The sequence below is a fragment of the Eubalaena glacialis genome, chromosome 1 (genome assembly GCF_028564815.1).
Source record: "Eubalaena glacialis isolate mEubGla1 chromosome 1, mEubGla1.1.hap2.+ XY, whole genome shotgun sequence".
Taxonomy (NCBI): Eukaryota; Metazoa; Chordata; class Mammalia; order Artiodactyla; family Balaenidae; genus Eubalaena; species Eubalaena glacialis.
The window spans coordinates 62,304,587-62,331,870 of NC_083716.1; the positions used below are offsets into that span (position 1 = coordinate 62,304,587).

The 27,284-nt window shown below is 37.2% G+C and overlaps 1 protein-coding gene and 1 pseudogene across 1 annotated transcript in view; one reads left to right on the top strand and one right to left on the bottom strand.

Annotated features, from left to right (window-relative positions):
- The window catches only part of MCU (mitochondrial calcium uniporter), a 212,500-nt gene that overhangs the window by 117,850 nt on the left and 67,366 nt on the right, over positions 1–27,284 (bottom strand). The gene's annotated exons all lie outside the window — the stretch shown is intronic.
- LOC133087604 (glycoprotein endo-alpha-1,2-mannosidase-like) lies at positions 2,531–3,315 on the top strand (annotated as a pseudogene).

The following is a 27,284-nucleotide window of genomic DNA, read 5'->3' on the forward strand; positions in this document are numbered from 1 at the left end:
TCTCAAATATCTAGTGATCTTTCACTGATTCCTCATATTTAGGAGTGGGGAGTGATGGCTAAAAAGCTGATTGGAAACTTTATGCAAATAGTGGTCTTCACTGCAAAAGTGATCTGGTTGTGCTATTTCCCTGGGGATACCCAAATGATTAGTATCTTTAAGTCTTTTCTTTCAGATTATGTCAGGTTCTCCAGAGAAAATTACCAATCTCTTACTTTGAAGGTAAAAGCTTGTCTGCCAATGTTCTCAGAGCCAAATGAGGGAAGCAGGCTAGAAATACCAATATTCAATACATCAATTTCCATTTATTCCTCCTCTTTCAGTACATTACCCCTGCCCTCATGGTGTCCAGGGTTCCTCATTCCAGAAAATCTGTTTCATTTTTTGGGGGGGATTAAATTTTCAGTTTTCTTCCAGGATGGGGGAAGAGAATCTGGGGGGCTAAGTACCATGTAAAGAGATTTTCAATGAAGCCTTCAACTAATTTCTCCTGTTGTCTCATTCCCATTTCACAAAGGTATTGGAAGATGTTTCAGGGTAAGCCAGGTTCCTTTTCAATTTACACCATTACTAATTTCAGGATTCAGTAAAGAAGTACTCATTCTTCTTCTCTTCAGATTTCTAAATCTAAAATTTCCAGTCCCTTCCATTTCCCTCCCCTTTCCTTTGTCTTTTGTTCCCATTGTGGATTTATGCCTAAAAAACCAAAAACCTTTGTTATTTTAGTGGAGTTTTGAGAAAGAGTGAAGGTAAATCTGTGTTCAATGAACCATCTGACTATAGTTAACGATATACAGTAGTCCCCCCTTATCTGCAGGGTATATGTTCCAAGACCCCCAGTGGATGCCTAAAACTGTGGATAGGACCGAATCCTAGATATACTATGCTCTTTCCCATACATACATACCTATGATGAGGTTTAATTTATAAATTAGGCACAGTAAGAGAATATCCAAATTTCCAGCATCACTACTCTTGTGCTTTGGGACATTATTAAGTAAAATAAGGGTTACTTGAACACAAGCACTATGTTACCAAGACAGTCCATCTGATAACCTAGATGGCTATTAAATGACTAATGGGAGAGATATGCTGGACAAAGGGATGACTCACATCCTGGACAGGACAGAGCAGGATGGCAAGCACACTACTCAGAACAGCTCACAATTTAAAAATTATGAATTGTTTATTTCTGGAATTTTTCATTTAATATTTTCTGACCGTGATTGACCATGGGTAACTGAAACTGCAGAAAGCAAAACCATGAATAAGGGTGTACTTATAAGAAAGTTGTTAACAGAGTACATCCTAAGAGTTCTCACCAAAAAGAGAATTTTTTTTCTTCTTTTCTTTTTACTCTATCTATGTGAAATGATGGATGTTAACCAAACCTACTGTGATAATCATTTCACAATATATGTAAATCAAACTGTACGTCATGCTCTACACCTTACATTTATACAGTGATGTATGTCAATTATTTCTCAATAAAGCTGGAAAAAAATCTACCATCTTTAACTGGAAGCACCCACATTTATTTAGATCATATCTGAAATCCAATACTAAAATCCAGGGGCAGATCAAGCCACAGAATTCCAAAAAGCTACCTTGGTGATAATAGTAACAGTAAAGTTAAGGTACACTGTCTACTATACTTTCCCCCAGCCTTTAAAATTTGCCACAAAGCCGAGAAAGAAAAAAGTATAATATTCTAATAACCATTAGGTGTTGATGGCCAAAGGTAGCTCGAAGGTTAACTTCAAGGTTTTGCGATGTTTGTTACTGTTTTAAAGAATGATAAGAGTAATGGAGGTGGCACTCATTGAAATGCATTAGCATATGCTAAATGACACACCCACAGGCACCAGGACAGTTCCAAGGCTAACCATAAAAGGCCAAAAAGTGGGCGGCGGCCCATATCCTGGAAATCCCCACCCCTTCTCCAAAATAGTTGGAATAATCCTCCCACTTGTTGGTCTATGAAATTACCCAGCCCATAAAAACTAACCACCCCGTATTTTGGGGCCGCTCTTGACTTTTGAGATGGACCGCATTCTGTCTATGGAATGTGAATCTCTCTAAATAAATCCACGTCTTACCTATCAAAAAAAAAAAAAAAAAAAAAGAGTAATGGAGGTGGGGAGACATAGGGATGGACTTGAGGAGAAGCAAATCACTTCTTTTCAAAATTTATTTTTCTAAATGTTTTCCACTGGGTACCATTTTCCTTACTGTCTTTAAGTTTCATAAAGAAAATCTATTTTGTCCCGCCCCTCAGGCTCCTTTTGGGTGGTGGGGCTGGTTGGGTCTCTGCTGTGCTGAGGCTGCTGGCTTTTGCTTTACTCCCAGCCTCACTGGCTCTGCTGGCAGAGTCCCTCCTGACAGCCAGATTCCTAGACCCTGGGCTGCTACATTCCATATACAGGAATTTTACTCCCTGGAGTTATGCAGTACAGAGTTTGAAGGACTGTATGAATTGGTCCTTCCCAGAAATAAGCACCTAAACATTTACTAGTTTGGAGTTTAAAGCATGTCATCATCGAAGTTTCAAAAAAGGACTTGTATCATTTTGTCACTTTCTATTCTATTTATTTTCTCTCCGATGATAGGTTTAAAAATGGGAAGACCAAATAAAGCTACTTCTGGAGATCCTTTTGGACTTGATCTTCTTCCAGAACTTCATTGATGAACTACTCACTTGGGGGAAAATCTTGATTCCCCAAAGAGTGACACAATCAGCAGTGAAACAAATATCAAGAATTTAAAGCTGTTGAGATCACTATGAAACCCTCCAAAACCTCTGAACCTTACCTGGGAGGATTGTCACTTCTGAATTATTAGTTACATGTATTTTATTACAGTTGGTACAGAAATCTACAATTTGGTGGAATCATCTTGTCTTGGAGCTTTGGGACCCCAGAATAGCCAGGAATTATCCACAAGGGAGACCCAGCCCCCGAGATGACACTGGCTCCAGCTTTTACCCTGAGAGGTTCTCAGTGTCCTTTGGTCATAGAAACTCACATGAAACAAATGCACTCAGCTGCAATTAGTGTACTAGTATTAGCCCTATCTTGGTACCCACCTGATTCAAATGATGAGAATGACGAAACTACTGATGACTTAGTACCAACTATTTTGGATAAAGATCATATATATAATCTGAAGCAGAAAAGAAAGAGGAGTAAAATGTCCTTTTGTGAAGATAATACAGAAATTAGTGAAGATTTACACACTAAATTTCTTAGGTGTCTACTAAAAACAAGAGTTGTTAATTATGAGAATTTAAGTATTCATAAAGAAGTTAAAAAATAAACTGCTCCAAAGAAGGAAGGAAGGAAGGAAGGAAAGGGAGGGAGGGAGGGAGGAAGAAAGGAAAGGGAGGGAGGGAGGGAGGAAGGAAGGAAGAAATCTATCTTAACTAATGAATAAATGAAACTTTTGAAAGTTTCTTAATACATATATTACACTGACCCTTCACCAGGCAAAGAAAATTCTACGATGGAACAGTATTCTAAGAAAGTAAGCTTAGGGGTGCATGGAACAAGGAAAATCTGGGGTCACTTTCCCTCAGGACTTGGGCTTCTATCACCAGTGTAAATCAAACATCTAGTGGCCTCTAAGTTATAAAAGACAACTAAGTAAAGAATGGATGGGGGATTGGAGGATTCCCTTATAACATGTGCCCAACTTTGATTGTTATTTCTCTTGTCTACCACCTCTGGCATGTGACTGTCAGGTAACAAGTGTTGGTCCAGATAATGACTACACAAAACTTGCATGCCGTGAAGAAATGGGAATACAAGCAGCCCAGCAGATTTTCTTCTCATAAACTAGTTTAAAAGCATGAATGAAATCACAGTACTGCTCAAGTAAAACAATTCTCGTTTCACTAGAACACCATACTGAGAGTCAAGAGAAGATTCTTCCCCCGCGCCACTCACCAAATTAGGAAATCACATAGAAGAATATTTTCCCCACAAATCTGCTCTCTCCCTTGTACTCCTCCTTTCAGAAAATGGTACTATCATTTAGTTGTTGAAATTATAAACTTGGCTATCATTCTTAACTTCTTCCTCCCACCTTCCTTCCTTCAGTCACCAAAAACTGTGAGTTCTAGCTTTTATATAGCTGTTAAATCCATCTGTTTCTATATCTCCAAGTCCCTGCCTCCCATCTATCCTCCACAACATAACCAAAATTATCTTTCTAAAATGCTAATCTTTTCATGTCACTCTCTTGCTTAAAACCCATTTCACTAGCTTTAAGAATTTTTAAAAGTGCAAATATTTAGGGGGAAGAACAAAAGCAGTAACAGATTTCCAAGAGTTCACTGACATGAGTATATACTTGGGAAAGAGCCAAAAGAAAAGATATGGATTAGTAAAATGCCAGGAGGAAAGAGAGGAGCAGCAGTGGGGGGCCAGGCTGTGATTAAAGCCAATGCTAAAATTAAAGGCAGCATAAAAACTATTTTTAAAAATGAGTAAATTGCCTTTGTGGCACATTAAAATTGTAATATTACTTCACACAATAACTTAGATTTTTCAATTCAATAAATATTTAATAGAGCTTCTACTACATGGAAGGCTTTGGGTTATCCACTTATTTGCAATAAGCCACCATTCCAAACACTTGCCACAATTCCACTTCCCCCATAGCCTACCCACAAGATAACACCTTCTCTGACTTCACTTAAAAACAGAGTTACAAAGTATTTATGGATGGAATAACATGTTGTCTGTAATGTGATTTAAAATAATTCTGGGAAGGGAGCTAGTGGGGGGAGGGGAAAGATATAACAAGATTAGCAAAATGTTCATATGCTGAAGTTGAATAATGGGTACGTTGGGGTTCATGGATTAATTGTATTATTCTCCTCACCTTGTGTATTTTGAAATTTTTCTATGATAAGAAGTAAAACTAAACCAAAAAATATTAAAAGAAAAAGTGACCCTAGTGCTAAAACACAATGCTTTTTTCATTCAGCAAGGTTTCATACAGGATAGGTAGGTAGATTTTCGTATTTCAGGCATCGCTTTGATATGATTTTGAACCACAATTAGAAAGGCTATTCTTTCAAATTCAATTGTGTAACATAAAGACTTATACCAAAAATTAAAGAGAAAGTGTATGAGAAATCAAAGTTTATTTTCTTAGGTAACAGCTTCTGCAACTGACATATAGAAACCACATTTGCTTTAAGAAAACCTGAGTAGTGGGCTTTCCCTGTGGCGCAGTGGTTAGGAATCCACCTGTCAATGCAGGGGACACAGGTTCGAGCCCTGGTCTGGGAAGATCCCACATGCCACGGAGCAACTGGGCCCGTGAGCCACACCTACTGAGCCTGCGCGTCTGGAGCCTGTGCTCCACAACAAGAGAGGCCGCGACGGTGAGAGGCCCGTGCACCGCGATGAAGAATGGCCCCCGCTGGCCGCAACTAGAGAAAGCCCTCGCACAGAAACGAAGACCCAACACAGCCATAAATAAATAAATTAATTAATTTAATTTAATTAAAAAAAAAAAAGAATTTATGGGCCGCAGCTAAAGCCATGCTTAGATGGAAACTTTAAAAAAAAACTGGAAAAATCTATATAAAAAAATAGATAACTAATAAGGACCTACTGTATAGCACAGGGAACTCTACTCAATACTCTGTAATGACCTATATGGGAAAAGAATCTAAAAAAGAGTGGATATATGAATATGTATAAATGATTCATTTTGCTGTTCAGCAGAAACTAACACAACACTGTAAATCAACTATACTCCAATAAAAATTAATTTAAAAAAATAAATAAAATAAAATGTCCAGTTTTCGGTAAAAAATTATGAAACATGCAAAGAAACAGAAAAGTATGGCCCCTACATAAGAAAAAAGAGCAAGCTACAGAAATTGCCTTTGAAAGAGTTCAGATGTTGGACTTAGCAGGCAAAGACTTTAAAACAATTATAAATAGGTCTAAAGAATTAAAGGAAAAAATGCTTTAAAAAAGTAAAGGAAGCCATGATGATTTCTTGTCAAATAGACAATATCATTAAGATATAGAAATTATTTTAAATAATGGAAATTCAGGAGTTGAAAAGTATAATAACCAAGAAGAAAAATGCATTCCAGGGACTGAACAGTAAATATCAATTAGCACACAAATCAGCGAACTTGAATATAGATGGATAGACATTGTACAATCTGAAGAACATAGAGAAAAAAGAATGAACACATATGAACAGTCTCAGAGAAAAGTGGAAAACCATAAAGCACTGCAACATATGCATGGTGAGAAGAGAGAAGAAAACTTTTTTCACAGAAGTAGAGAAAGGAAGAGAAAAAATATTCCAAGAAATAATGGCTAAAACCTTACCAAATTTGATTAAAACAATCTACATTTCCAAGAAGCTCAACAAATTCCAAGTAGGAAAGCACAAAGAGACATCATACATATACAAGACATATCATAGTAAATATCTTGAAAGCAGCAAGAGAAAAACAACTTCTTACTCACAAGGAAATCCCAAAAAGATTACACCAGATTTTTCATCAGAAATAATGAAGGCTAAAAGGCAGTGTGATGACATATTCAAAGTGCTGAAACCCAAAAAATACATCAACCAAGAATCTTATATTCAGGGGACTTCCTTGGCGGTCCAGTGGTTGAGACTCTGTGCTTCCACTGCGGGGGGCATGGGTTCAATCCCTGGTTGGGGAACTAAGATCCAACATACCGTGCGCTGCAGCCCAAAAAAAAAAAAAAAGAATCTTATATTCGGTAAAACCATAAACCATCTTGCAAAATGAAGACAGATAAAGACATTCCCAGATAAACAAACATTGAAAGAATTCATTGCTGAGAATTCATTGCTAGCAGACCTGCCTTACAAGAAATAGTAAAGGAAACTATTCAGGTTGAAAGCATATGACCCCAAAAGTAATTCAAATCCACTTTAAAAAATCAAAGATATAATATAAATGCACATTTCTTCACCTCTCAACTATTTAAAAAGCAATTATTAAATATATAAAACAATATGTATATAGTTGTATTATTGAGCCTGCAACATTTAGGAATGTAATATATTTGATAATAACAGCATAAGATAAGTAAGAAGAAGCAAAGTTGTATTGGAGTAAGGAAATGACACCAAAAAGTTACTTGAATTCACAGAAAGGAAGATAACAAATGATAAATAAGAAGATTTAGTATAAGAAACTCTATAAAAAAAACTTGCTTCCATTCTTCTCTCTGCTTCTTTAAAAAGCATAAAATTATATAAAGTAATTATTATTACACTATTAGGTTTTTTACATAGCTATAATATATATAATAACAATAGCACAGAAGGGGAGGAGGAAATAGAGCTAAATTGGAGTATATTTTGATGTTTCACTGGAATTTAGTATAAATCTTAAGTAGATGTTGGCAAGTTATCTGTGGTGAGCCCTGAGCACTCAGTAAGAAAATAATTCAAAAAAAAAATTAGTGAGAATAATCATCAAAGGATTAAAATGTTACCCTAGAAAATATCCACGTAATGCAAAAGAAAGCAGTAAAGAATAAACAGAAGAATAGGAACATAAGACATCACATGCTGGGTCATAAAACTAGCATCAATAAATTTAAAAGGACTGAAACCATAGAATGTACATTCTCTGACCATAAAAAATACAATCAGAAATCAATAACAGAAGGAAATTTGGGAAATTCACAAATTCGTGGAAATTAAAAAAACTTCTAAATAACCAATGGAACAAAGAAGAAATCACAAGGGAAATGAGAAGATACTTTGACATGAATGAAAATGAAGACACAACATAACAAACTTATGGAATGTAGTAGCTAAAGTGATGCTCAGATGGAAACTCTCAAATCAATAACCTAATCTTCCACCTTAAGACCACACAGTGTATGATTCTATTCAAGAAATGTCCAGAGTAAGTAAATCCATACAGGAAGTATACTACTGTTTACCTAGAAGTGGGAGGATTGAGGGGGAAATGGGTATGCGGTTTCTTTTTGAGGTGATGAAAATATCTGAAAACTGATTGTGGTGATGGCTGTACAACTCTATGACTATACTAAAAAATAATTATATACTTTAAATGAGTGAATTGTATGGTTTTAAATTATAACTCAATAGGCTGTTAAACACACTCAAATAAATAAATAAACAAATAAATACAGATAATACATCAATGCCAACTTTTTTTTTCACATGTTAACATCTGTGAAATCAAAATGCATCTACCTTCAATGGAATCTCTCACAGCAAAGCAACAACTGGACACAGTTGTCATTGCCTGTGCAAGCAAGAACTTAGTTTTCATGGAGTATCTGCAACTTCAACCTCTTTACTTCCTTCAACAAATCACTTAATGTTCATTTTAGAAAGAAATATGAGTCCTTCTGTTGAATGGACATTCCACTGACACTAAAATCAAGAAAGTGCCAACCTAGAAATTATCATACTAAGTGAAGTTAAGTCAGACAAAGACAAATACTATATGATATCACTTACATGTGGAATCTAAAAAATGGTACAAATGAACTTATTTACAAAACAGGAACAGACTCAAAGACATAGAAAACAAACTTTACCAAAGGGGAAGGAGGGAAGGATAAATTAGGAGTATGGGATTAACAGATACACAGTACCATATGTTAAATAGGTAAACAACAAGGATTTACTATATAGCACAGGGACCGATATTCAGTATCCTGTAATAACCTATAATGGAAAAGAATCGAAAAAAAGATTATGTATATAACTGAATCACTTTGCTGCACACTTGAAACTAATACAATATTGTAAATCAACTATACTTCAATTAAAAAAAAGAAAAGAAAGTGCCAGCATCAAAAGGTATAGAACATATGTCAGGAGCTTGGAAGAAAACTCCAGAGACAATAGTGGAACATTTTCTAAAAACACAGGATGACACTGTATAGAAAAATATGGATATCCACAACTCTGGGTAAAAAAAAAATGATTCCCAAGACCTCGGCTCTGAATATTAAGAAGTTTTAAGGTTACCTTAAGCAATTTATTTCACTTATGTATTCCTTTTTATGTGTGATATGTAATTTTTATATATCTAAAGAAAATTTTCAATGAGCATGAAATTTTGCATGATGAAGCATTATGTCATAGTTCAATCATTTTTTAAAATGCTACATAAAATAATGGTGTATTTTACAACTAATGGCATCTTAAAGGCAATTAAATACGGTATATTAGTAACAACAATCAATGTGAGTGGACTAAAATTCATCATTTAAGAGGCTAAAATTATCACCTTGCTAACTGAGTTCCTATAATGCACAGAGTTCAAGGTTGATTTGCCTAATTCTAATGTACTGGAATTCTAAAATGAATATTAAAGCCTAGATTTATTGAAAGGTTTTTAAATCAAGAAATGAATTACCAGAATCCCTAGTAGAGAAATTCTTCAGAACCTATTATTACTGACTATAAAGCAGATTTTTTTAAAACCTATTTTTTTGTTTGTTTTTTAAAATTTATTTATTTATTTATTTTTGGCTGCGTTGGGTCTTCGTTGCTGCGTGCAGGCTTTCTCTAGTTGTGGCAAGCGGGGGCTACTCTTCATTGCAGTGCACAGGCTGCTCATTGCGGTGGCTTCTCTTGTTGCAGAGCCCAGGCTCTAGGCGTGCGGGCTACAGTAGTTGCGGCTCGCGGGCTCTAGAGCGCAGGCTCAGTAGTTGTGGCGCACAGGCTTAGTTGCTCCACGGCATGTGGGATCTTCCTAGACCAGGGATGGAACCCGTGTCCCCTGCACTGGCAGGCGGATTCTTAACCACTGCACCATCGGGCAAGTCCCTATAAAGCAGATTTTTAAAGAGAACATGTCTATCTTGCAACCTGGACAAGAGGGGTGAATTTTTATAATACCAAAATGACGTCAGAGTCAAGTAGTTTCATTTAAGAGGATTCTAGGATTCCAGAGATAGAATGTATGAAAGATTCTATGGTAATTTTATTTTGAGCAGAAATAAATGCAATTTTAAAAAAGAAAATTATAAGTCATTTTTTTCTTATTTTCTTCTCAGGATCAAAAATTGACTACTCTTTATTTCCAATCTTCTTCTTTCCCCTTAGAAAATTTTCACTCTAACAGATAGTACATGTCATTTTAAGAGTCTTAGCATTCTCTATGTTCCCTTAGAGGTTGTTGTTTTAAGTTGATCTGATCATCTAGCATGTGCCTAAATTAAAAGAACCTAACAAGAAGAAGACAAAACAACCAGTACAATCTCTCCCAAAATTAAATAGACTTCTGTCCATTCATACACTCTGTTTTAATTCCTATGACAACTCTGAATTTTAATTTTCACTTTGCAGATAAGAAAACTAAACTTCAGAAACCTGGTGATTTGATCAAAGTCACTTAAAAAGTGGGGCAGGGGGAGAGACTCAGCACAAATCCTAAACCCTTATTTTCATTCTTTATAAATTCATCAGAACCGGGACTTTCCTGGTGGAGCAATGGTTAAGAATCCACCTGCTAATGCAGGGGACACAGGTTCGAGCCCTGGTCCGGGACGATCCCACATGCTGCCAAGCAACTGAGCCCATGTGCCACAGCTACTGAGCCTGCGCTCTAGAGCCTGCGAGCCACAACTACTGAGCCTGAGTGCTGCAACTACTGAAGCCCGCACGCCTAGAGCCTGTGCTGCACAACGAGAAGCCACCACAAATGAGAAGCCTGAGCACCGCAACGAAGAGTAGCCCCCGGCTTGCCTCAACTAGAGAAAGCCCACATGCAGCAACGAAGACCCAATGCAGCCAAAAATAAATAAAATAAAATAAATTAATTTTAAAAAAAATCAGAACTTAATGTGCTAGAGACAAAAGAGGTAAAAAGAACTGATTTGAAACAAAAATGCACAGACACAGTCAAATCAAAATAGATATTTTCATTCCCTTCATAAAACTTCCAACTGAGCTCCTTTTTCAACAAGCAAGAATTCACACTGTCCTATACTATCTCTGGGTCTCTATATCTGTGTCTCAGTTTTCTTATCTGTAAATTGCAGGTAATATCTTTCCTAGGAAACCTCAGTGCTAAGAGGACCACCATAAACAGCAGAAGGAAAACTTTTAATTTGGAAACCCCTGAAGTCCTAAACCAACGTAATCCATTAAAATAGTTTTAAAAAACATAAAATAATCCGAATTTCAAAAAAATAATACTTTTTAATACAGAATCTATAACTAATCTGTAATGTCAGAAGCAGGTTAACTGCCGTTCTGTGGCCAGAAGCAGAAAGAGATTAACTGCAAAGAGGCACAAGGGAACTTTTGGAGCAATGGAAATATTCAATGTGACTGTGGTGGTGGTACATAGATTTATATGCTTGTCAAAACTCAGTAATTGTACACTTAGGCTTAGTTCATTGCATGGTAAATTATACCTCAAAACAATTGATTTAAAAAGGAAAAGAAGCCACAGAATCAAGGCCAGGTGCTTTAGAAGAGTTCCCCCCCAACAAGGAACAATCTCTTGAGTAACACTTTCACATCTACTGGTTTTTGGAAAAGTATTTGATGAGCATATTTAAATCGTAAGAAATAAAGAATTGTTAATTCATAGAAGTTCATTTGAAGAACCACAGAATGTTAAACAACTTGGTTTTCAATCATAATTGATTAATAAGTATCAGAAATACAGGATGAGAAGGCCATGAAGTAGTGTCTTACCAACTTTACAGAGAGAGAATCAGAAGTATTGGGAAATGGACTATAATCCTGAATGTTCAGTTTTAATACCCTAGTTATAAGATTCTGCAATCTTCTAAAAGCACATTTGAAAAAAGACAATTATTTTTTAAATTATTTAAGGGTAAGATTGAAAAGTACTCAAGGGTTTTAGGAGTCCAAGCAGCCCTAAGCTACAGATTGCTAGTTTATGACTTCAATTATCTAAATGTAATGATTAATGCAGATCTTCTGCTTCTTGCATATTTTGGACCTAGCAATACAGAGAGGTCATCAAAAAATAAAAGCTCATATTTGAACTTCAGAGACTGTGGCAAGCCTTGATTTTACCATAAATTAGTAATGCTAATTAACAGGTGAGACTGCATTTAATCTATCTGACATCCAAGAAAATCTAGTCTTGTTGGACCTTTCCTATAAGTACAAAAATTTTTTAAAGGGAAAAGAGCTACGAAAAAAGTACTTTTAACTTCAAACCTTCTCTTAATTTTATTCCAATTGATATAAACTTCAAGAAATGAAAAATATTAGTCTGGATTGTTTTTATGCTGGAAAGTTTTAGAGCTTCTGTAACTCACTGGTGAGAAAAAAGATTACTTATCCTTGATGAAGATATTTGCCTCTGATACCTGCAATACAAAGCCCTACAGGTTATTAAAATAATAATCTTTGAAACATAAGACATGTCCCAGGAAATAATAACTTTCCAGGAGGAACTGACATAAAGCAGAACAAAAGGCTAACAAACTTTTCCCTCCCTCTTACTCATTACCCTCTCCCATTATCTCATTTTTTATGAGTAGCTCTAATGAAACCATTTGTAGATTTTGCAACATTGTATAGACAAAACTTTTAAATAATACATTTCTAAACTATGAGATAGTCAAATTAACTATCCTATGCTATCAACCACTGAAATTTTTATAGACTCATTTCATTTGGGCAAAGCACAGTATTTTCACTAAGACCTTTGTTCTCTATGCCCTAATATCTAATTGTTCCTAAAGGCAAAAATCACATCAAAGTAAGTCTCAGTTTTATCTCATTCTATAACTTTGTGGTCATTAATGAATCTATATTGTGGCTACTAGTCAAAGAATTTACAGTGAACTTGTGCTGTATAGAAATTCAGAACCACCCTGATAAACCCCATTCTCTTCATGTAGCCAAAAAGTAACATTAATCAACTTTGAACTTCATGGCAATTACATTTCTTAGTTACTCTGTGTAGACTGTGCCCCATTTTTCAATTAGAAATATTAAAAATATAACCCCAAATCTATTTAAGGGAATGCAAACCATTTAAATTCAAATTATAATTATTCCCTACTGCATACTCTTCCTCATGAAAAGGTACAATTTACTGCTTAAACATTTTATAGTTTAAGCAGTGTATGTAAGAACTATTAGCCCAGTTGGTGAGCAGAAAATATTTGGACACATGTGCTATAGCATGTTATGCTACCTTTCAGCTACCAGACCAAGCACAGACTCAACTTTCAAAATAACTAGAATTCCTAGCTATGTAATACATTAAATTGCTGTATTACAACAAGGAAAAAATACTATGTCTACATGTAAATTCCACTCTTAATCAGCAACCACCTCCCCTGAAGTTTTTTGATATCCTGAAGTAACAAGTTCCATCCATGGTCACGATTATACTGTCCATTAAATTGAATAATAGACTACTTGTCAAGCCAGAAACTGGTTCAATCACTACAACATAACAAAGGAAAGAGAAAGTAAACTAGAATAGACTTCTACAATGCCCTGACTCCTTAAATCATTTAGTGGAAGTGAAAGCCACAGGGCAGGGAAAGGCAAAATATGTGGCCAGTCAACATTATGTATATGTGAGGTAGATGTCAAAGGGAAACAAGATTGCTCTTAAGGACAGAAAAATCTAACAGTTCAACCTCAACTGTTTTGCTTACTTACTGATGGTAAATGGCTAATTTTAGAGAAGGAAATTAAGAATTTAGGTTAACTCTCTAAAAGGCTCTTCTTTTACTTTGCATATATGTATGAGGGGGAGAGTATTATTATTACCTTAACATCTCTCAAGTTTTTCTTTCTGTACTCTTCTATGTCATATGGTATGACCCAGTCACCTAAGCCAAAAACTCAATCAACTGAATTATATATAAAGATACCTGAACAAAAGTAACAGCCTTTTCACTGCCTCTTTACCTCCAGTCTTATTCTCCCTCAAGACAGCTGAGAATGATCCATCGAAAGTGAAATCTGATCATGTCAACCCCCTCCTCCCCGTTTCAAACTCTTCACTGTCATGCCATTGCCTATAAGATAAACCAAAGCTCTGAAGCATAATGTGCAAAGTCCCATCGTAATCAAATCTCTCTCCCCATCCCTATCTCTCCCTATTCCACCATCACATACATCTTGAATTTGTGGTTCCTTGAAAATAAATACATAAATAAACAGGCCATGCTATTTCACAATTCCATATACAGTATACTCATATAGCTTCCCTTAACTCAAATGTTTCTCCCCCGTTGAGACCAAACAAGCAGCCACCTCTCTATATGCCTCCTTCACCCAATTCAAGACTCAGCTGATCTCCTCCCGGAAGTTTTTCCTGGATCCCTAAAATGGGTTAGGTGCCCAACTTTTTTTCTTCCTTGTGTGGTAGGCAAAATAATGCTCTCAAAATATGTCCACACTTTAATCCTGAAAAATCCATGAATATGTTACATGGTAAAAGGGACTGTATAGATATGGTTAAGGACTTCTGAGATGAGGATTTAAAATAATCATCCAGCACATATATACAATGGAATATTACTCAGCCATAAAAAGAAACGAAATTGAGTTATTTGTAGTGAGGTGGATGGACCTAGAGTCTGTCCTACAGAGTGAAGTTAAGTCAGAAAGAGAATAACAAATACCATATGCTAACACAGATATATGGAATCTAAAAAAAAAAAAAAAAAAAAGGTTCTGAAGAACCTAGGGGCAGGACAGGAATAAAGACGCAGACTTAGAGAATGGACTTGAGGACACGGGGAGGGGTAAGAGTAAACTGGGATGAAGTGAGACAGTGGCATGGACATATATACACTACCAAATGTAAAATAGATAGCTAGTGGGAAGCAGCCGCATAGCACAGGGAGATCAGCTCTGTGCTTTGTGACCACCTAGAGGAGTGGGATAGGGAGGATGGGAGGGAGATGCAAGAGGGAGGAGATATGGGGATATATGTATATGTATAGCTGATTCACTTTGTCATAGAGCAGAAACTAACACACCATTGTAAAGCAATTACACTCCAATAAAGATGTTAAAAATAAATAAATAAAATAAAATAATCATCCAGGATTATCCAGGTGGGTCCAATCTAATCACATGAGTCCTTAAAATCAGAACACCATTCCCAGCTACAGAGACCCAAAGAGATGGCAGTGTGAAAAGAACTGGACCCCCACTGCTGCTGGTTTTGAAGATGGAGGAAAGGATTATGAGCCAAAGAACATGGGTGGCTTCTAGAAACTAGAAAAGGCAAGGAAACGAATTCTCCTGTAAAGTGTCCAGAAAGGAACACAGCCCTGCTGACACCCTGATTTTAACCCAGTGAGATCCACATAAGATTTCTGACCTACAGAACTGAAGCTAATAAATTTATGTTCTTTTAAGCCACTAAGTTTACAGTAATTTCTTACTGCAGCAATACAATCTAATATACTTAGGGACTTTTTCTATTACTGTCTGTGTCTGCTTGAGGGTGGAAACTTTATCTTACTTTAAATTGTATTCTCAGTAACCTAGCACTGTTCTTGTCTGTAGAGATGCTCAGTAGTATTTTAGAACTGATACATGTTCATTATTTAATTCCAAAGATCCTACTACTATAATTAAAACATTTTTCTTCAATTCAGAATTGGCAACATGAACTGCTTTCATTCCTCACCAGTCATTTCAGGCACAGAGATCTATTAATACTTGTTTACTTCTTTTGACTTGTCTCCTTTTATTAACAGGATAAGTACTCACTCACTATGACACAGTCTTCTCATGGAACTTCAGGTATGCAGCTTTTTTTATCCATGTTCCTGTGTCCTACCACCTATATCAATATTCTAAAAATCGCATATATTGTCATTAGGAACATATTTTTAGTTCTATCTATCCCAATATCCATTAAGAACTACAGTTAACCCTTAAACAACATGAGTTTGAACTGCACAGGTCCACTTACACATGGACTTTTTTCAATAGTAAATACTACAGTTCTACACTATCCAAGGTTAGTTGAATCCGAGGATGCAGAACCACAGATAAGGAGGAACTGCGTACATGGAAGGCTAACTAACTACTAAGTTATACAGGGATTTTCCACTGCATAGAGAATCAGCGCCCCTAACCCCAACTTGTTCAAGGGTCAACTGTATTTTATTTATCCACAGTGTTTTTAATTTAGGTCTCCTGAGTATCTGACAAAATAAATTAGTACTGGAAGTTCATCTCCTGAATCAAGGTTTTAGAAATATTCAGAAGGTACAAAGTACCATTTTATAACCCTCTAAAATTGATGTTATTTTCCCCTCTTCAGAGGCATGGTCAATACCATAGTTCACAATGATATCAGCTAACATTTTTGAGGACATAATATGTGCCCGTCTCTGTGGTAATTGTTTCACAAGCATTCTTTTTTAAAAAATATTTATTTATTTTTTGGCTGCATCGGGTCTTAGTTGTGACACGTGGGATCTTTCGTTGTGGCATGAGGGCTCTTCGTTGCAGTGCGCAGGCTTCTCTCTAGCTGTGGCACGCAGGCTCATTAGCTGTGCCATGTGGGCTTAGTTGCCGGGTGGCATGTGGGATCTTAGCTTCCTGACCAGGGATCGAACCAACGTCCACTGCATTGCAAGATGGATTCTTAACCACTGGATCCCCAGGGAAGTCCCAAGCATTCTTAATCTTCACAATGACCCTTTGAATGTGATTCTATTACCCCCAATGGGTTGGGGGTGGGAGCTCAGAGGTATTAAGTATCTTGCCCAAGATTAATTATACAGCTCAAAAGTCGTGGAGTTGGGAATTCAAATCCGAAGTCAATTAAAGAGTAAAAAGAAGTGAACTTTTTAGATCAATACCTATATAGCTTATTCTACTAATCAAAAATGGAATTTGGGAAAAGTCAACCTTCACACTTGACAAAGAGTTTTCAGAGTGACAGGTACCCATGAAGGTATGGCAGTGGTTATCATAAAATACCAAAAAGTACCATCATTTGAAAGTGAGAAAAGGTATCTGGCCATAACTTCATTATCTTTGTACCTTAGAATCTGTTTTCTAGGATGAAGACAGGTCAGTAAATCACATGTCAGTACTATCCATCTTTCTTATCAACTGTTACTTCCATTCTTTGAGAGATAAAAAGTAGAAAGATTCTAAATTTCAGGCTCATTTTATGGTTTAAGATTGGTTTCATATGCAACTCATTTTGTTCAACATCTTCTGATATTTCTCATGACTACTGGTTAGCACTTACACAGGCTTAAAAATGGACTGCAAAACGTTAGCAATATTGATCTTCACTTCTCTAATTAGCTCTGCAATCTTAAGTCACTTCACTGAGTTTCTGGTCTTTGTACTCTGCCTGGCATTCTACTGAGTGCAGTACAGTAGTAGAAACACAGAAGGAATTAGAGTGTAATTTAAAAGCTTCAGAGGGACTCTGAATCTCATTCCTATCACTTAACCAACTATACAACCTTGGGTAAGTCTTAGTTGCCTTATCTGTAAAATAGGGACAAAAATATCTACCACCTACAGTTCTTCTGAGGATTAAATTATTAAATACATTTTTAAAAATGCACCTAAAACAATGCCTGGTGCTAAGTAAGTACTCATTAAATATTCCTTTCTTTCTCTTTTAAAATATATTTTATTGAAGTATAGTTGATTTACAATATTGTGTTAATAGTATTCCTTTCTCTTAAAGTGTGACTTTTAAGTGTTAAAACCAGGTTTTTCAGCGAGCCATTTCTTGAATGAAGATTTAAAAGTTTTGTAGGATTTAAAGATAATGTAATGTCAAGGGTATCTTAATCTACATGGGCTGCCATAACAAAAATACCATAGACTGGGTGGCTTAAACAAAAGACTTATTTTTCACAGTTCTGGAGGCTAGAAGTCCCAGATAAAGGTCTGATGGGGTTGGTTTCTGGTGGTAACTTTCTTCCGGTAGACAGCCATCCTCGTGCTGTGAGTTATAGTGTTCCTTCCACTTCTTATAAGGGCGCCAACCCTGCTGGATTGAGGCCCGACCCTTATGACTTCATTTAATTTTTATCGCCTCCCCACGGGGCCTGACTACAAATACGGTCACATTAGAGGTTAGAGCTCCAACGTACGAATTTTGGGAGGACACAAACATTCAGTCCATAACAAAGAGTATTACTGTATTTGTGTACTGAGGGGCTTTTATTTTAAAGCAAATTTTATAGACCTCATTCAAACCTCATGCAAAGTTTCTGCAATGAATAGAAATACTATTATCCTACATGGAGACTCGAGGAACAGACATGGAAAGGTTAAGGAATATAACCTTAACGATACAACTGAATAGAGGCAAAGTTACAAATAGAATTTGAGCCTTTTAACTTTGAAGCTCATCCTATTAAATAACATTGCATTTTTCAAACTTCTATTTCTAAATGTTTTATCATTGTCCTCTCTCACATTACTTCTAAAATCTGTCTTAAAATTCTTTCAACAGAAATTTTAAGTAATATTAAAGAAACAGAAGAGTTGAAAAAAATGACTGAAGTTCTCAAAGCCAAGGAAATAGATTAAACAGAGCCACGAAAATCAGAGTTTAATTAACCTTATGGTTTTGCGATTTCTTCTTTTAGAGAAAGCCAAAAAACTGGCACATTCAGCAAAGTCATTGGCTTGTTTCTTGACCAACACTCATCAAGGATGCTAATCCACCCACGGGCAAGTTGGAGTTAGATAATTATTTCCAGAAGCTGAAAGCTGCCTATTCATGCTTGCAGAAAAGAGGAATGTATTACTGTAATAACTATATTTCACTTCCTCTGAGTGGCAGAGATTTTATAAACCATCTCTTTGAGAATCAAATACTAGACGTATCAACACCTTTGGTCATGATACAGCATAAAGGTTACTTCAAAGAACATTCTCATGGGGTGGGGGTACGCACTTCTTTAGTGGGGAAAAACACTGGCTTATATGTGATCGGTATCACTCCTCAGACCACTTTGGCTACACATTAAGTTCCTTCCCTCTTTTTAGAGATTTTTTTAAAAACCCATAAAACTAGGTGATGTTATAACAGTTTTTATGGCTTTTTAAAAATACTTTTACCCTTTAGCATTGACATGCAGGCTGGCACATCCTAGAAAAAGTGAGAAGCTTCCTCTTCAAAAATAGCAATTTTTACAGGGCTTTCTGTGCTTCTGGGGGGCAGGGGAAAAAGAAATAGAGAGTTGAATCACATTGAACTTGTCTCTACCTAACCAAATTAAATAATATTTCTTTTTTTTTTTGTTCAGAAACGATGTTTGTACTCTGTGCAATAATGTTGTACCTCCTTGAGTTTCTTCAGCTGGAAGGGGTGGTGGTGGTAGTAGTGACTTTTTTCTTTCTAACATCTTTATTGGAGTATAATTGTTTTACAATGGTGTGATAGTTTCTGCTGTATAAAAAAGTGAATAAGCTATACATACACATATATCCCCATATCTCCTCCCTCTTGCGTCTCCCTCCCACCCTCCCTATCCAACCCCTCTAGGTGGTCACAAAGCACAGAGCTGATCTCCCTGTGCCATGCAGCTGCTTCCCACTAGCTATCTATTTTACATTTGGTAGTGTATATATGTCAATGCTACACTCTCATTTCGTCCCAGCATACCCTTCCCCCTTCCCGTGTCCTCAAGTCCATTCCCTACATCTGCATCTTTATTCCTGTCCTGCCCCTAGATTCTTCAGAACCCTTTTTTTTTTCTTTAAGATTCCATATATATGTGTTAGCATACGGTATTTGTTTTTCTCTTTCTGACTCACTTCACTCTGTATGACAAACTCCAGGTCCATCCACCTCACTACAAATAACTCAATTTCGTTTCTTTTTATGGCTGAGTAATATTCCATTGTATATGTGTGCCACATCTTCTTTATCCATTCATCTGTCAATGGACACTTAGGCTGCTTCCATGTCCTGGCTATTGTAAATAGAGCTGCAACGAACATTGTGGTACATGACTCTTTTTGAATTGTGGTTTTCGCAGGGTATATGCCCAGTGTGGGATTGCTGGGTCACATGGTAGTTCTATTTTTAGTTTTTTAAGGAACCTCCATACTGTTCTCCATAGTGGCTGTATCAATTTACATTACCACCAACAGTGAAATAGGATTCCCTTATCTCCACACAGTCTCCAGCATTTATTGTTTGTAGATTTTTTGATGATGACCATTCTGACTGGTGTGAGGTGATACCTCACTGTAGTTTTGATTTGCATTTCTCTGATGATTAGTGATGTTGAGCATCCTTTCATGTGTTTGCTGGCAATCTGTATATCTTCTTTGGAGAAATTTCTATTTAGGTCTTCTGCCCATTTTTGGATTGGGTTGTTTGTTTTTTTGATATTGAGCTGCATGAGCTGCTTGTAAATCTTGGAGATTAATCCTTTCTCAGTTGCTTCATTGGCAAATATTTTCCTCCATTCTGAATGTTGTCTTTTCGTCTTGTTTATGGTTTCCTTTGCTGTGCAAAAGCTTTTAAGTTTCATTAGGTCCCATTTGTTCATTTTTGTTTGTATTTCCATTTCTCTAGGAGGTGGGTCAAAAAGGATCTAGCTGTGCTTTATGTCATAGAGTGTTCTGCTTAAGTTTTCCTCTAAGAGTTTTATAGTGTCTGGCCTTACATTTATGTTTTTTTTGTTTGTTTGTTTTTGTTTTTAACATCTTTATTGGAGTATAATTGCTTTACAATGGTGTGTTAGTTTCTGCTTTATAACAAAGTGAATCAGTTATACATATACATATGTTCCCATATCTCTTCCCTCTTGCGTCTCCCTCCCTCCCACCCTCCCTATCCCACCCCTCTAGGTGGTCACAGAGCACCGAGCTGATCTCCCTGTGCTATGTGGCTACTTAGCACTAGCTATCTATTTTACATTTGGTAGTGTATATATGTCCATGCCACTCTCTCACCCTGTCACATCTTACCCCTCCCCCTATCCTCAAGTCCATTCTCTAGTAGGTCTGTGTCTTTGTTCCCATCTTGCCACTAAGTTCTTCATGACCTTTTTTTTTTTTTTCTTAGATTCCATATATATGTGTTACCATACTGTATTTATTTTTCTCTTTCTGACTCACTTCACTCCGTATGACAGACTCTAGGTCCATCCACCTCACTACAAATAACTCAATTTCATTTCTTTTTATGGCTGAGTAATATTCCTTGTATATATGTGCCACATCTTCTTTATCCATTCATCCAATAATGGACACTTAGGTTGCTTCCATGTCCTGGCTATTGTAAATAGAGCTGCAATGAACATTTTGGTACATGACTCTTTGAATTATGGTTTTCTCAGGGTATATGCCCAGTAGTGGGATTGCTGGGTCGTATGGTAGTTCTATTTTTAGTTTTTTAAGGAACCTCCATACTGTTCTCCATAGTGGCTGTATCAATTTACATTCCAACCAACAGTGCAAGAGGGTTCCCTTTTCTCCACACCATCTCCAGCGTTTTTAATCCATTTTGAGTTTATTTTTGTGTATGGTGTTAAGGAGTGTTCTAATTTCATTCTTTTATATGGAGCTGTCCAGTTTTCCCAGCACCACTTATTGAAGAAGCTGTCTTTTCTCCATTGTATATTCTTGCCTCCTTTATCAAAGATAAGGTGACCATATGTGCGTGGGTTAATCTCTGGGCTTTCTATCCTGTTCCATTGAGCTATATTTCTGTTTTTGTGCCAGTACCATACTGTCTTGATTACTGTAGCTTTGTAATATAGTCTGAAGTCAGGGAGCCTGATTCCTCCAGCTCCGTTGTTCTTTCTCAAGATTGTTTTGGCCATGCGGGATCTTTTGCGTTTCCATACAAATTGTGAAATTTTTTTGTTCTAGTTCTGTGAAAAATCCTATTGGTAGTTTGATAGAGATTGCATTGGATCTGTAGATTGCTTTGGGTAGTATAGTCATTTTCACAATGTTGATTCTTCCAATCCAAGAACATGGTATATCTCTCCATCTGTTTTGTATCATCTTTAATTTCTTTCATCAGTGTCTTATAGTTTTCTGCATACAGGTCTTTTGTCTCCGTAGGTAGGTTTATTCCTAGGTAATTTATTCTTTTTGTTGCAATGGTAAATGGGAGTGTTTCCTTAATTTCTCTTTCAGATTTTTCATCATTAGTGTATAGGAATGCAACAGATTTCTGTGCATTAATTTTGTATCCTGCTACGTTACCAAATTCATTGATTAGTTCTAGTAGTTTTCTGGTAGCATCTGTAGGATTCTCTACGTATAGTATCATGTCATCTGCAAACAGTGACAGATTTACTTCTGCTTGTCTGATTTGGATTCCTTTTATTTCTTTTTCTTCTCTGATTGCTGTGGCTAAAACTTCCAAAACTATGTTGAATAATCGTGGTGAGAGTGGGCAACCTTGTCTCGTTCCTGATCTTAGTGGAAATGGTTTCAGTTTTTCACCATTGAGAACGATCCTGGCTGTAGTTTGTCATATACAGCCTTTACTATGTTGAGGTAAGTTCCCTCTATGCCTACTTTCTGGAGGGTTTTTATCATAAATGGGTGTTGAATTTTGTTGAAAGCTTTTTCTGCATCTACTGAGATGATCATATGGTTTTTCTCTTTCAGTTTGTTAATATGGTGTATCACATTGATTGATTTGCGTATATTGAAGAATGCTTGCATTCCTGGGATAAACCCCACTTGATCATGGTGTATGATCCCTTTAATGTGCTGTTGAATTATGTTTCCTAGTATTTTGTTGAGGATTTTTGCATCTACGTTCATCAGTGATATTGGCCTGTAGTTTTCTTGGTTTGTGACATCTTTGTCTGGTTTTGGTATCAGGGTGATGGTGGTCTCATAGAATGAGTTTGGGAGTGTTCCTCCCTCTGCTATATTTTGGAAGAGTTTGAGAAGGATAGGTGTTAGCTCTTCTCTAAATGTTTGATAGAATTCGCCTGTGAAGCCATCTGGTCCTGGGCTTTTGTTTGTTGGAAGAATTTTTTTTTTTTGTGGAAGATTTTTAATCACAGTTTCAATTTTAGGACTTGTGATTGGTCTGTTTATATTTTCTATTTCTTCCTGGTTCAGTCTCAGAAAGCTGTGCTTTTCTAAGAATTTGTCTATTTCTTCCAGGTTGTCCATTTTATTGACATATAGTTGCTTGTAGTAAACTCTCATGAACCTTTGTATTTCTGCAGTGTCAGTTGTTACTTCTCCTTTTTCATTTCTAATTCTATTGATTTCAGTCTTCTCCCTTTTGTTCTTGATGAGTCTGGCTAATGGTTTATCAATTTTGTTTTGTTTAGGCTTCCCAAGAACAAGCTTTTAGTTTTATTGATCTTTGCTATTGTTTCCTTCATTTCTTTTTCATTTATTTCTGATCTGATCTTTATGATTTCTTTCCTTCTGCTAACTTTGGGGTTTTTTGTTCTTCTTTCTCTAATTGCTTTAGGTGTAAGGTTAGGTTGTTTATTTGAGATGTTTCTTGTTTCTTGAGGAAGGATTGTATTGCTATAAACTTCCCTCTTAAAACTGTCTTTGCTGTATCCCATAGGTTTTGGGTCATCGTGTTTTCATTGTCATTTGTTTCTAGGTATTTTTTGATTTCCTCTTTGATTTCTTCAGTGATCTCATGGTTATTTAGTAGTGTATTGTTTAGCTTGCATGTGTTTGTATTTTTCACAGATTTTTTCCTGTAATTGATATCTAGTCTCATAGCGTTATGGTCGAAAAAGATACTTGATACGATTTCAATTTTCTTAAAATACCAAGGCTTGATTTGTGACCCAAGATATGATCTATCCTGGAGAATGTTCCATGAGCACTTGAGAAGAAAGTGTATTCTGTTGTTTTTGGATGGAATGTCCTATAAATATCAATTAAGTCCATCTTGTTTAATGTATCATTTAAAGCTTGTGTTTCCTTATCTATTTTCATTTTGGATGATACGTCCATTGGTGAAAGTGGGGTGTTAAAGTCCCCTACTATTATTGTGTTACTGTCGATTTCCCCTTTTATGGTTGTTAGCATTTGCCTTATATATTGAGGTGCTCCTATGTTAGGTGCATGAATATTTACAATTGTTATATCTTGTTCTTAGATTGAGCCCTTGATCATTATGTAGTGTCCTTCTTTGTCTCTTGTAATAGTCTTTATTTTAAAGTCTATTTTGTCTGATATGAGAATTGCTACTTCAGCTTTCTTTTGATTTCCATTGGCATGGAATATCTTTTTCCATCCCCTCACTTTCAGTCTGTATGTGTCCCTAGGTCTGAAGTGGGTCTCTTGTAGACAGCATATATATGGGTATTGTTTTTGTATCCATTCAGCCAGTCTCTGTCTTTTGGTTGTAGCATTTAATCCATGTACATTTAAGGTAGTTATCAATATGTGTGTTCGTATTACCATTTTCTTAATAGTTTTGGGTTTGTTATTGTAGGTCTTTTCCTTCTCTTGTGTTTCCTGCCTAGAGAAGTTCCTTTAGCATTTGTTGTAAAGCTGGTTTGGTGGTGCTGAATTCTCTTAGCTTTTGCTTGTGTGTAAAGGTTTTAATTTCTCTGTCGAATCTGAATGACATCCTTGCTGGGTAGAGTAATCTTGGTTGTAGGTTTTTCCCTTTCATCACTTTAAATATGTCTGCCACTCCCTTCTGGCTTGCAGAGTTTCTGCTGTAAGATCAGCTGTTAATCTTATGGAGATCCCCTTGTATGTTATTTGTTCCTTTTCCCTTGCTGCTTTTAATATTTTTTCTTTGTATTTAATTTTTGATAGTTTGATTAATATGTGTCTTGGTGTGTTTCTCCTTGGATTTATCCTGTATGGGACTCTCTGCGCTTCCTGGACTTGATTGTCTATTTCCTTTCCTATATTAGGGAAGTTTTCAACTATAATCTCTTCAAATATTTTCTCAGTCCTTTTTTTTTCTCTTCTTCTTCTGGAACCCCTATAATTTGAATGTTGGTGCATTTAATGTTGTCCCAGAGGTCTCTGAGACTGTCCTCAATTCTTTTCATTCTTTTTTCTTTATTGTGCTCTGTGGTAGTTATTTCCACTATTTTATCTTCCAGGTCACTTAACTGTTCCTCTGCCTCAGTTATTCTGCTATTGATTCCTTCTAGAGAATTTTTAATTTCATTTATTGTGTTGTTCATCATTGTTTGCTCTTTAGTTCTTCTAGGTCCTTGTTAAACGTTTCTTGTATTTTCTCCATTCTATTTCCAAGATTTTGGATCATCTTTACTATCATTACTCTGAATTCTTTTTCATGTAGGTTGCCTATTTCCTCTTCATTTGTTTGGTCTGGTGGGTTTTTACCTTGCTCCTTCATCTGCTGTGTATTTCTCTGTCTTCTCATTTTGCTTAATTTACTGTGTTTGGTGTCTCCTTTTCGCAGGCTGCAGGTTTGTAGTTCCCGTTGTTTTTGGTGTCTGCCCCCAGTGGGTAAGGTTGGATCAGTGGGTTGTGCAGGCTTCCTGGTGGAAGGGACTGGTGCCTGTGTTCTGGTGGATGAGGCTGGATCTTGTCTTTCTGGTGGGCAGGACCACATCCAGTGGTGTGTTTTGGGGTGTCTGTGAACTTATTATGATTTTAGCCAGCCTCTCTGCTAATGGGTGGGGTTGTGTTCCTGTCTTGCTAGTTGTTTGGCATTGGGTGTGTCCAGCACTGTAGCTTGCTGGTCGTTGAGTGGAGCTAGGTCTTAGCGTTGAGATGGAGATCTCTGGGAGAGCTTTCGCCATTTGATATTACATGGAGCCGGGAGGTCTCTGGTGGACCAATGTCCTGAACTCAGCTCTCCCACCTCAGAGACACAGGCCTGACACCCGGCTGGAGCACCAAGACCCTGTCAGCCACTCGGCTCAGAAGAAAACGGAGAAAAAAAAGAAAGAACGAAAGAAAAATATAAAATAAAATAAAGTTGTTTAAAAAAATGAAAGAAAATATTATTAAAAATAAAGAAAAATTTTAAGTAATAAAAAAAAAAAGGAAGAGAGCAACCAAACCAAAAAAAAAGAAAAAGAAAAAAAGGACAGACAGAACCCTAGGACAAATGGTAAAAGCAAAGCTATACAGAAAGAATCACACAAAGAAGCATACACATACACACTCACAAAAAGAGGAAAAGGAAAAAAAAAAAAATATATATATATATATATAAAAAGGAAGAGAGCAACCAAATCAATAAACAATCTACCAATGATAATAAGCTCTAAATACTAAACTAAAATAAACATAAAACCAGAAACAAATTAGATGCAGAAAGCAAACCCCAAGTCCACAGTTGCTCCCAAAGTCCACTGCCTCAATTTTGGGATGATTCGTTGTCTATTCAGTTTTCACAGATACAGGGTACATCAAGTTGATTGTGGAGATTTAATCCACTGCTGCTGAGGCTGCTGGGAGAAATTTCCCTTTCTCTTCTTTGTTCGCACACCTCCTGGGGTTCAGCTTTGGATTTAGCCCCGCCTCTGCGTGTAGGTCACCTGAGGGCGTCTGTTCTTCAGACAGGCCCAGACAGCACGGGGTTAAAGTAGCAGCTGATTAGGGGGCTCTGGCTCACTCAGGCCAGGGGGAGGGAGGGGTAATGAACGCGGGGCGAGCCTGTGGCGGCAGAGGCCAGCATGACGTTGCAACAGCCTGAGGTGCACCGTGTGTTCTCTCGGGGGAAGTTGTCCCTGTATCACAGGACCCTGGCAGTGGCGGGCTGCACAGGCTCCCAGGAGGGGAGGTGTGGATAGTGACCTGTGCTTGCACAGAGGCTTCCTGGTGGCTGCAGCAGCAGCCTTAGTGTCTCATGCCCGTCTCTCGTGTCTGCACCGATAGCCGCGGCTCGTACCCGTCTCTGGAGCACGTTTAGGCGGTGCTCTGAATCCCCTCTCCTCGCGCACCCTGAAACAATGGTCCCTTCCCTCTTAGGCAGTTCCAGACTTTTTCCTGGACTCCCTCCCGGCTAGCTGTGGCACACTAGCCCCCTTCAGGCTGTGTTCACACAGCCAACCCCAGTCCTCTCCCTGGGATCTGACCTCCGAAGCTCGAGCCTCAGCTCCCAGCTCCCACCCACCCGGCGGGTAAGCAGACAAGCCTCTCGGGCTGGTGAGTGCTGGTCAGCACTGATCCTCTGTGTGGGAATCTCTCCACTTTGCCCTCTGCACCCCTGTTGCTGCGCTCTCCTCCGTGGCTCCGAAGCTGCCCCTCCCCGCCCACCCCGTCTCCACCAGTGAAGGGGCTTGCTATTGTGTGGAAACTTTTCCTCCTTCACAGCTCCCTCCCAGAGGTGCAGGTCCCATCCCTATTCTTTT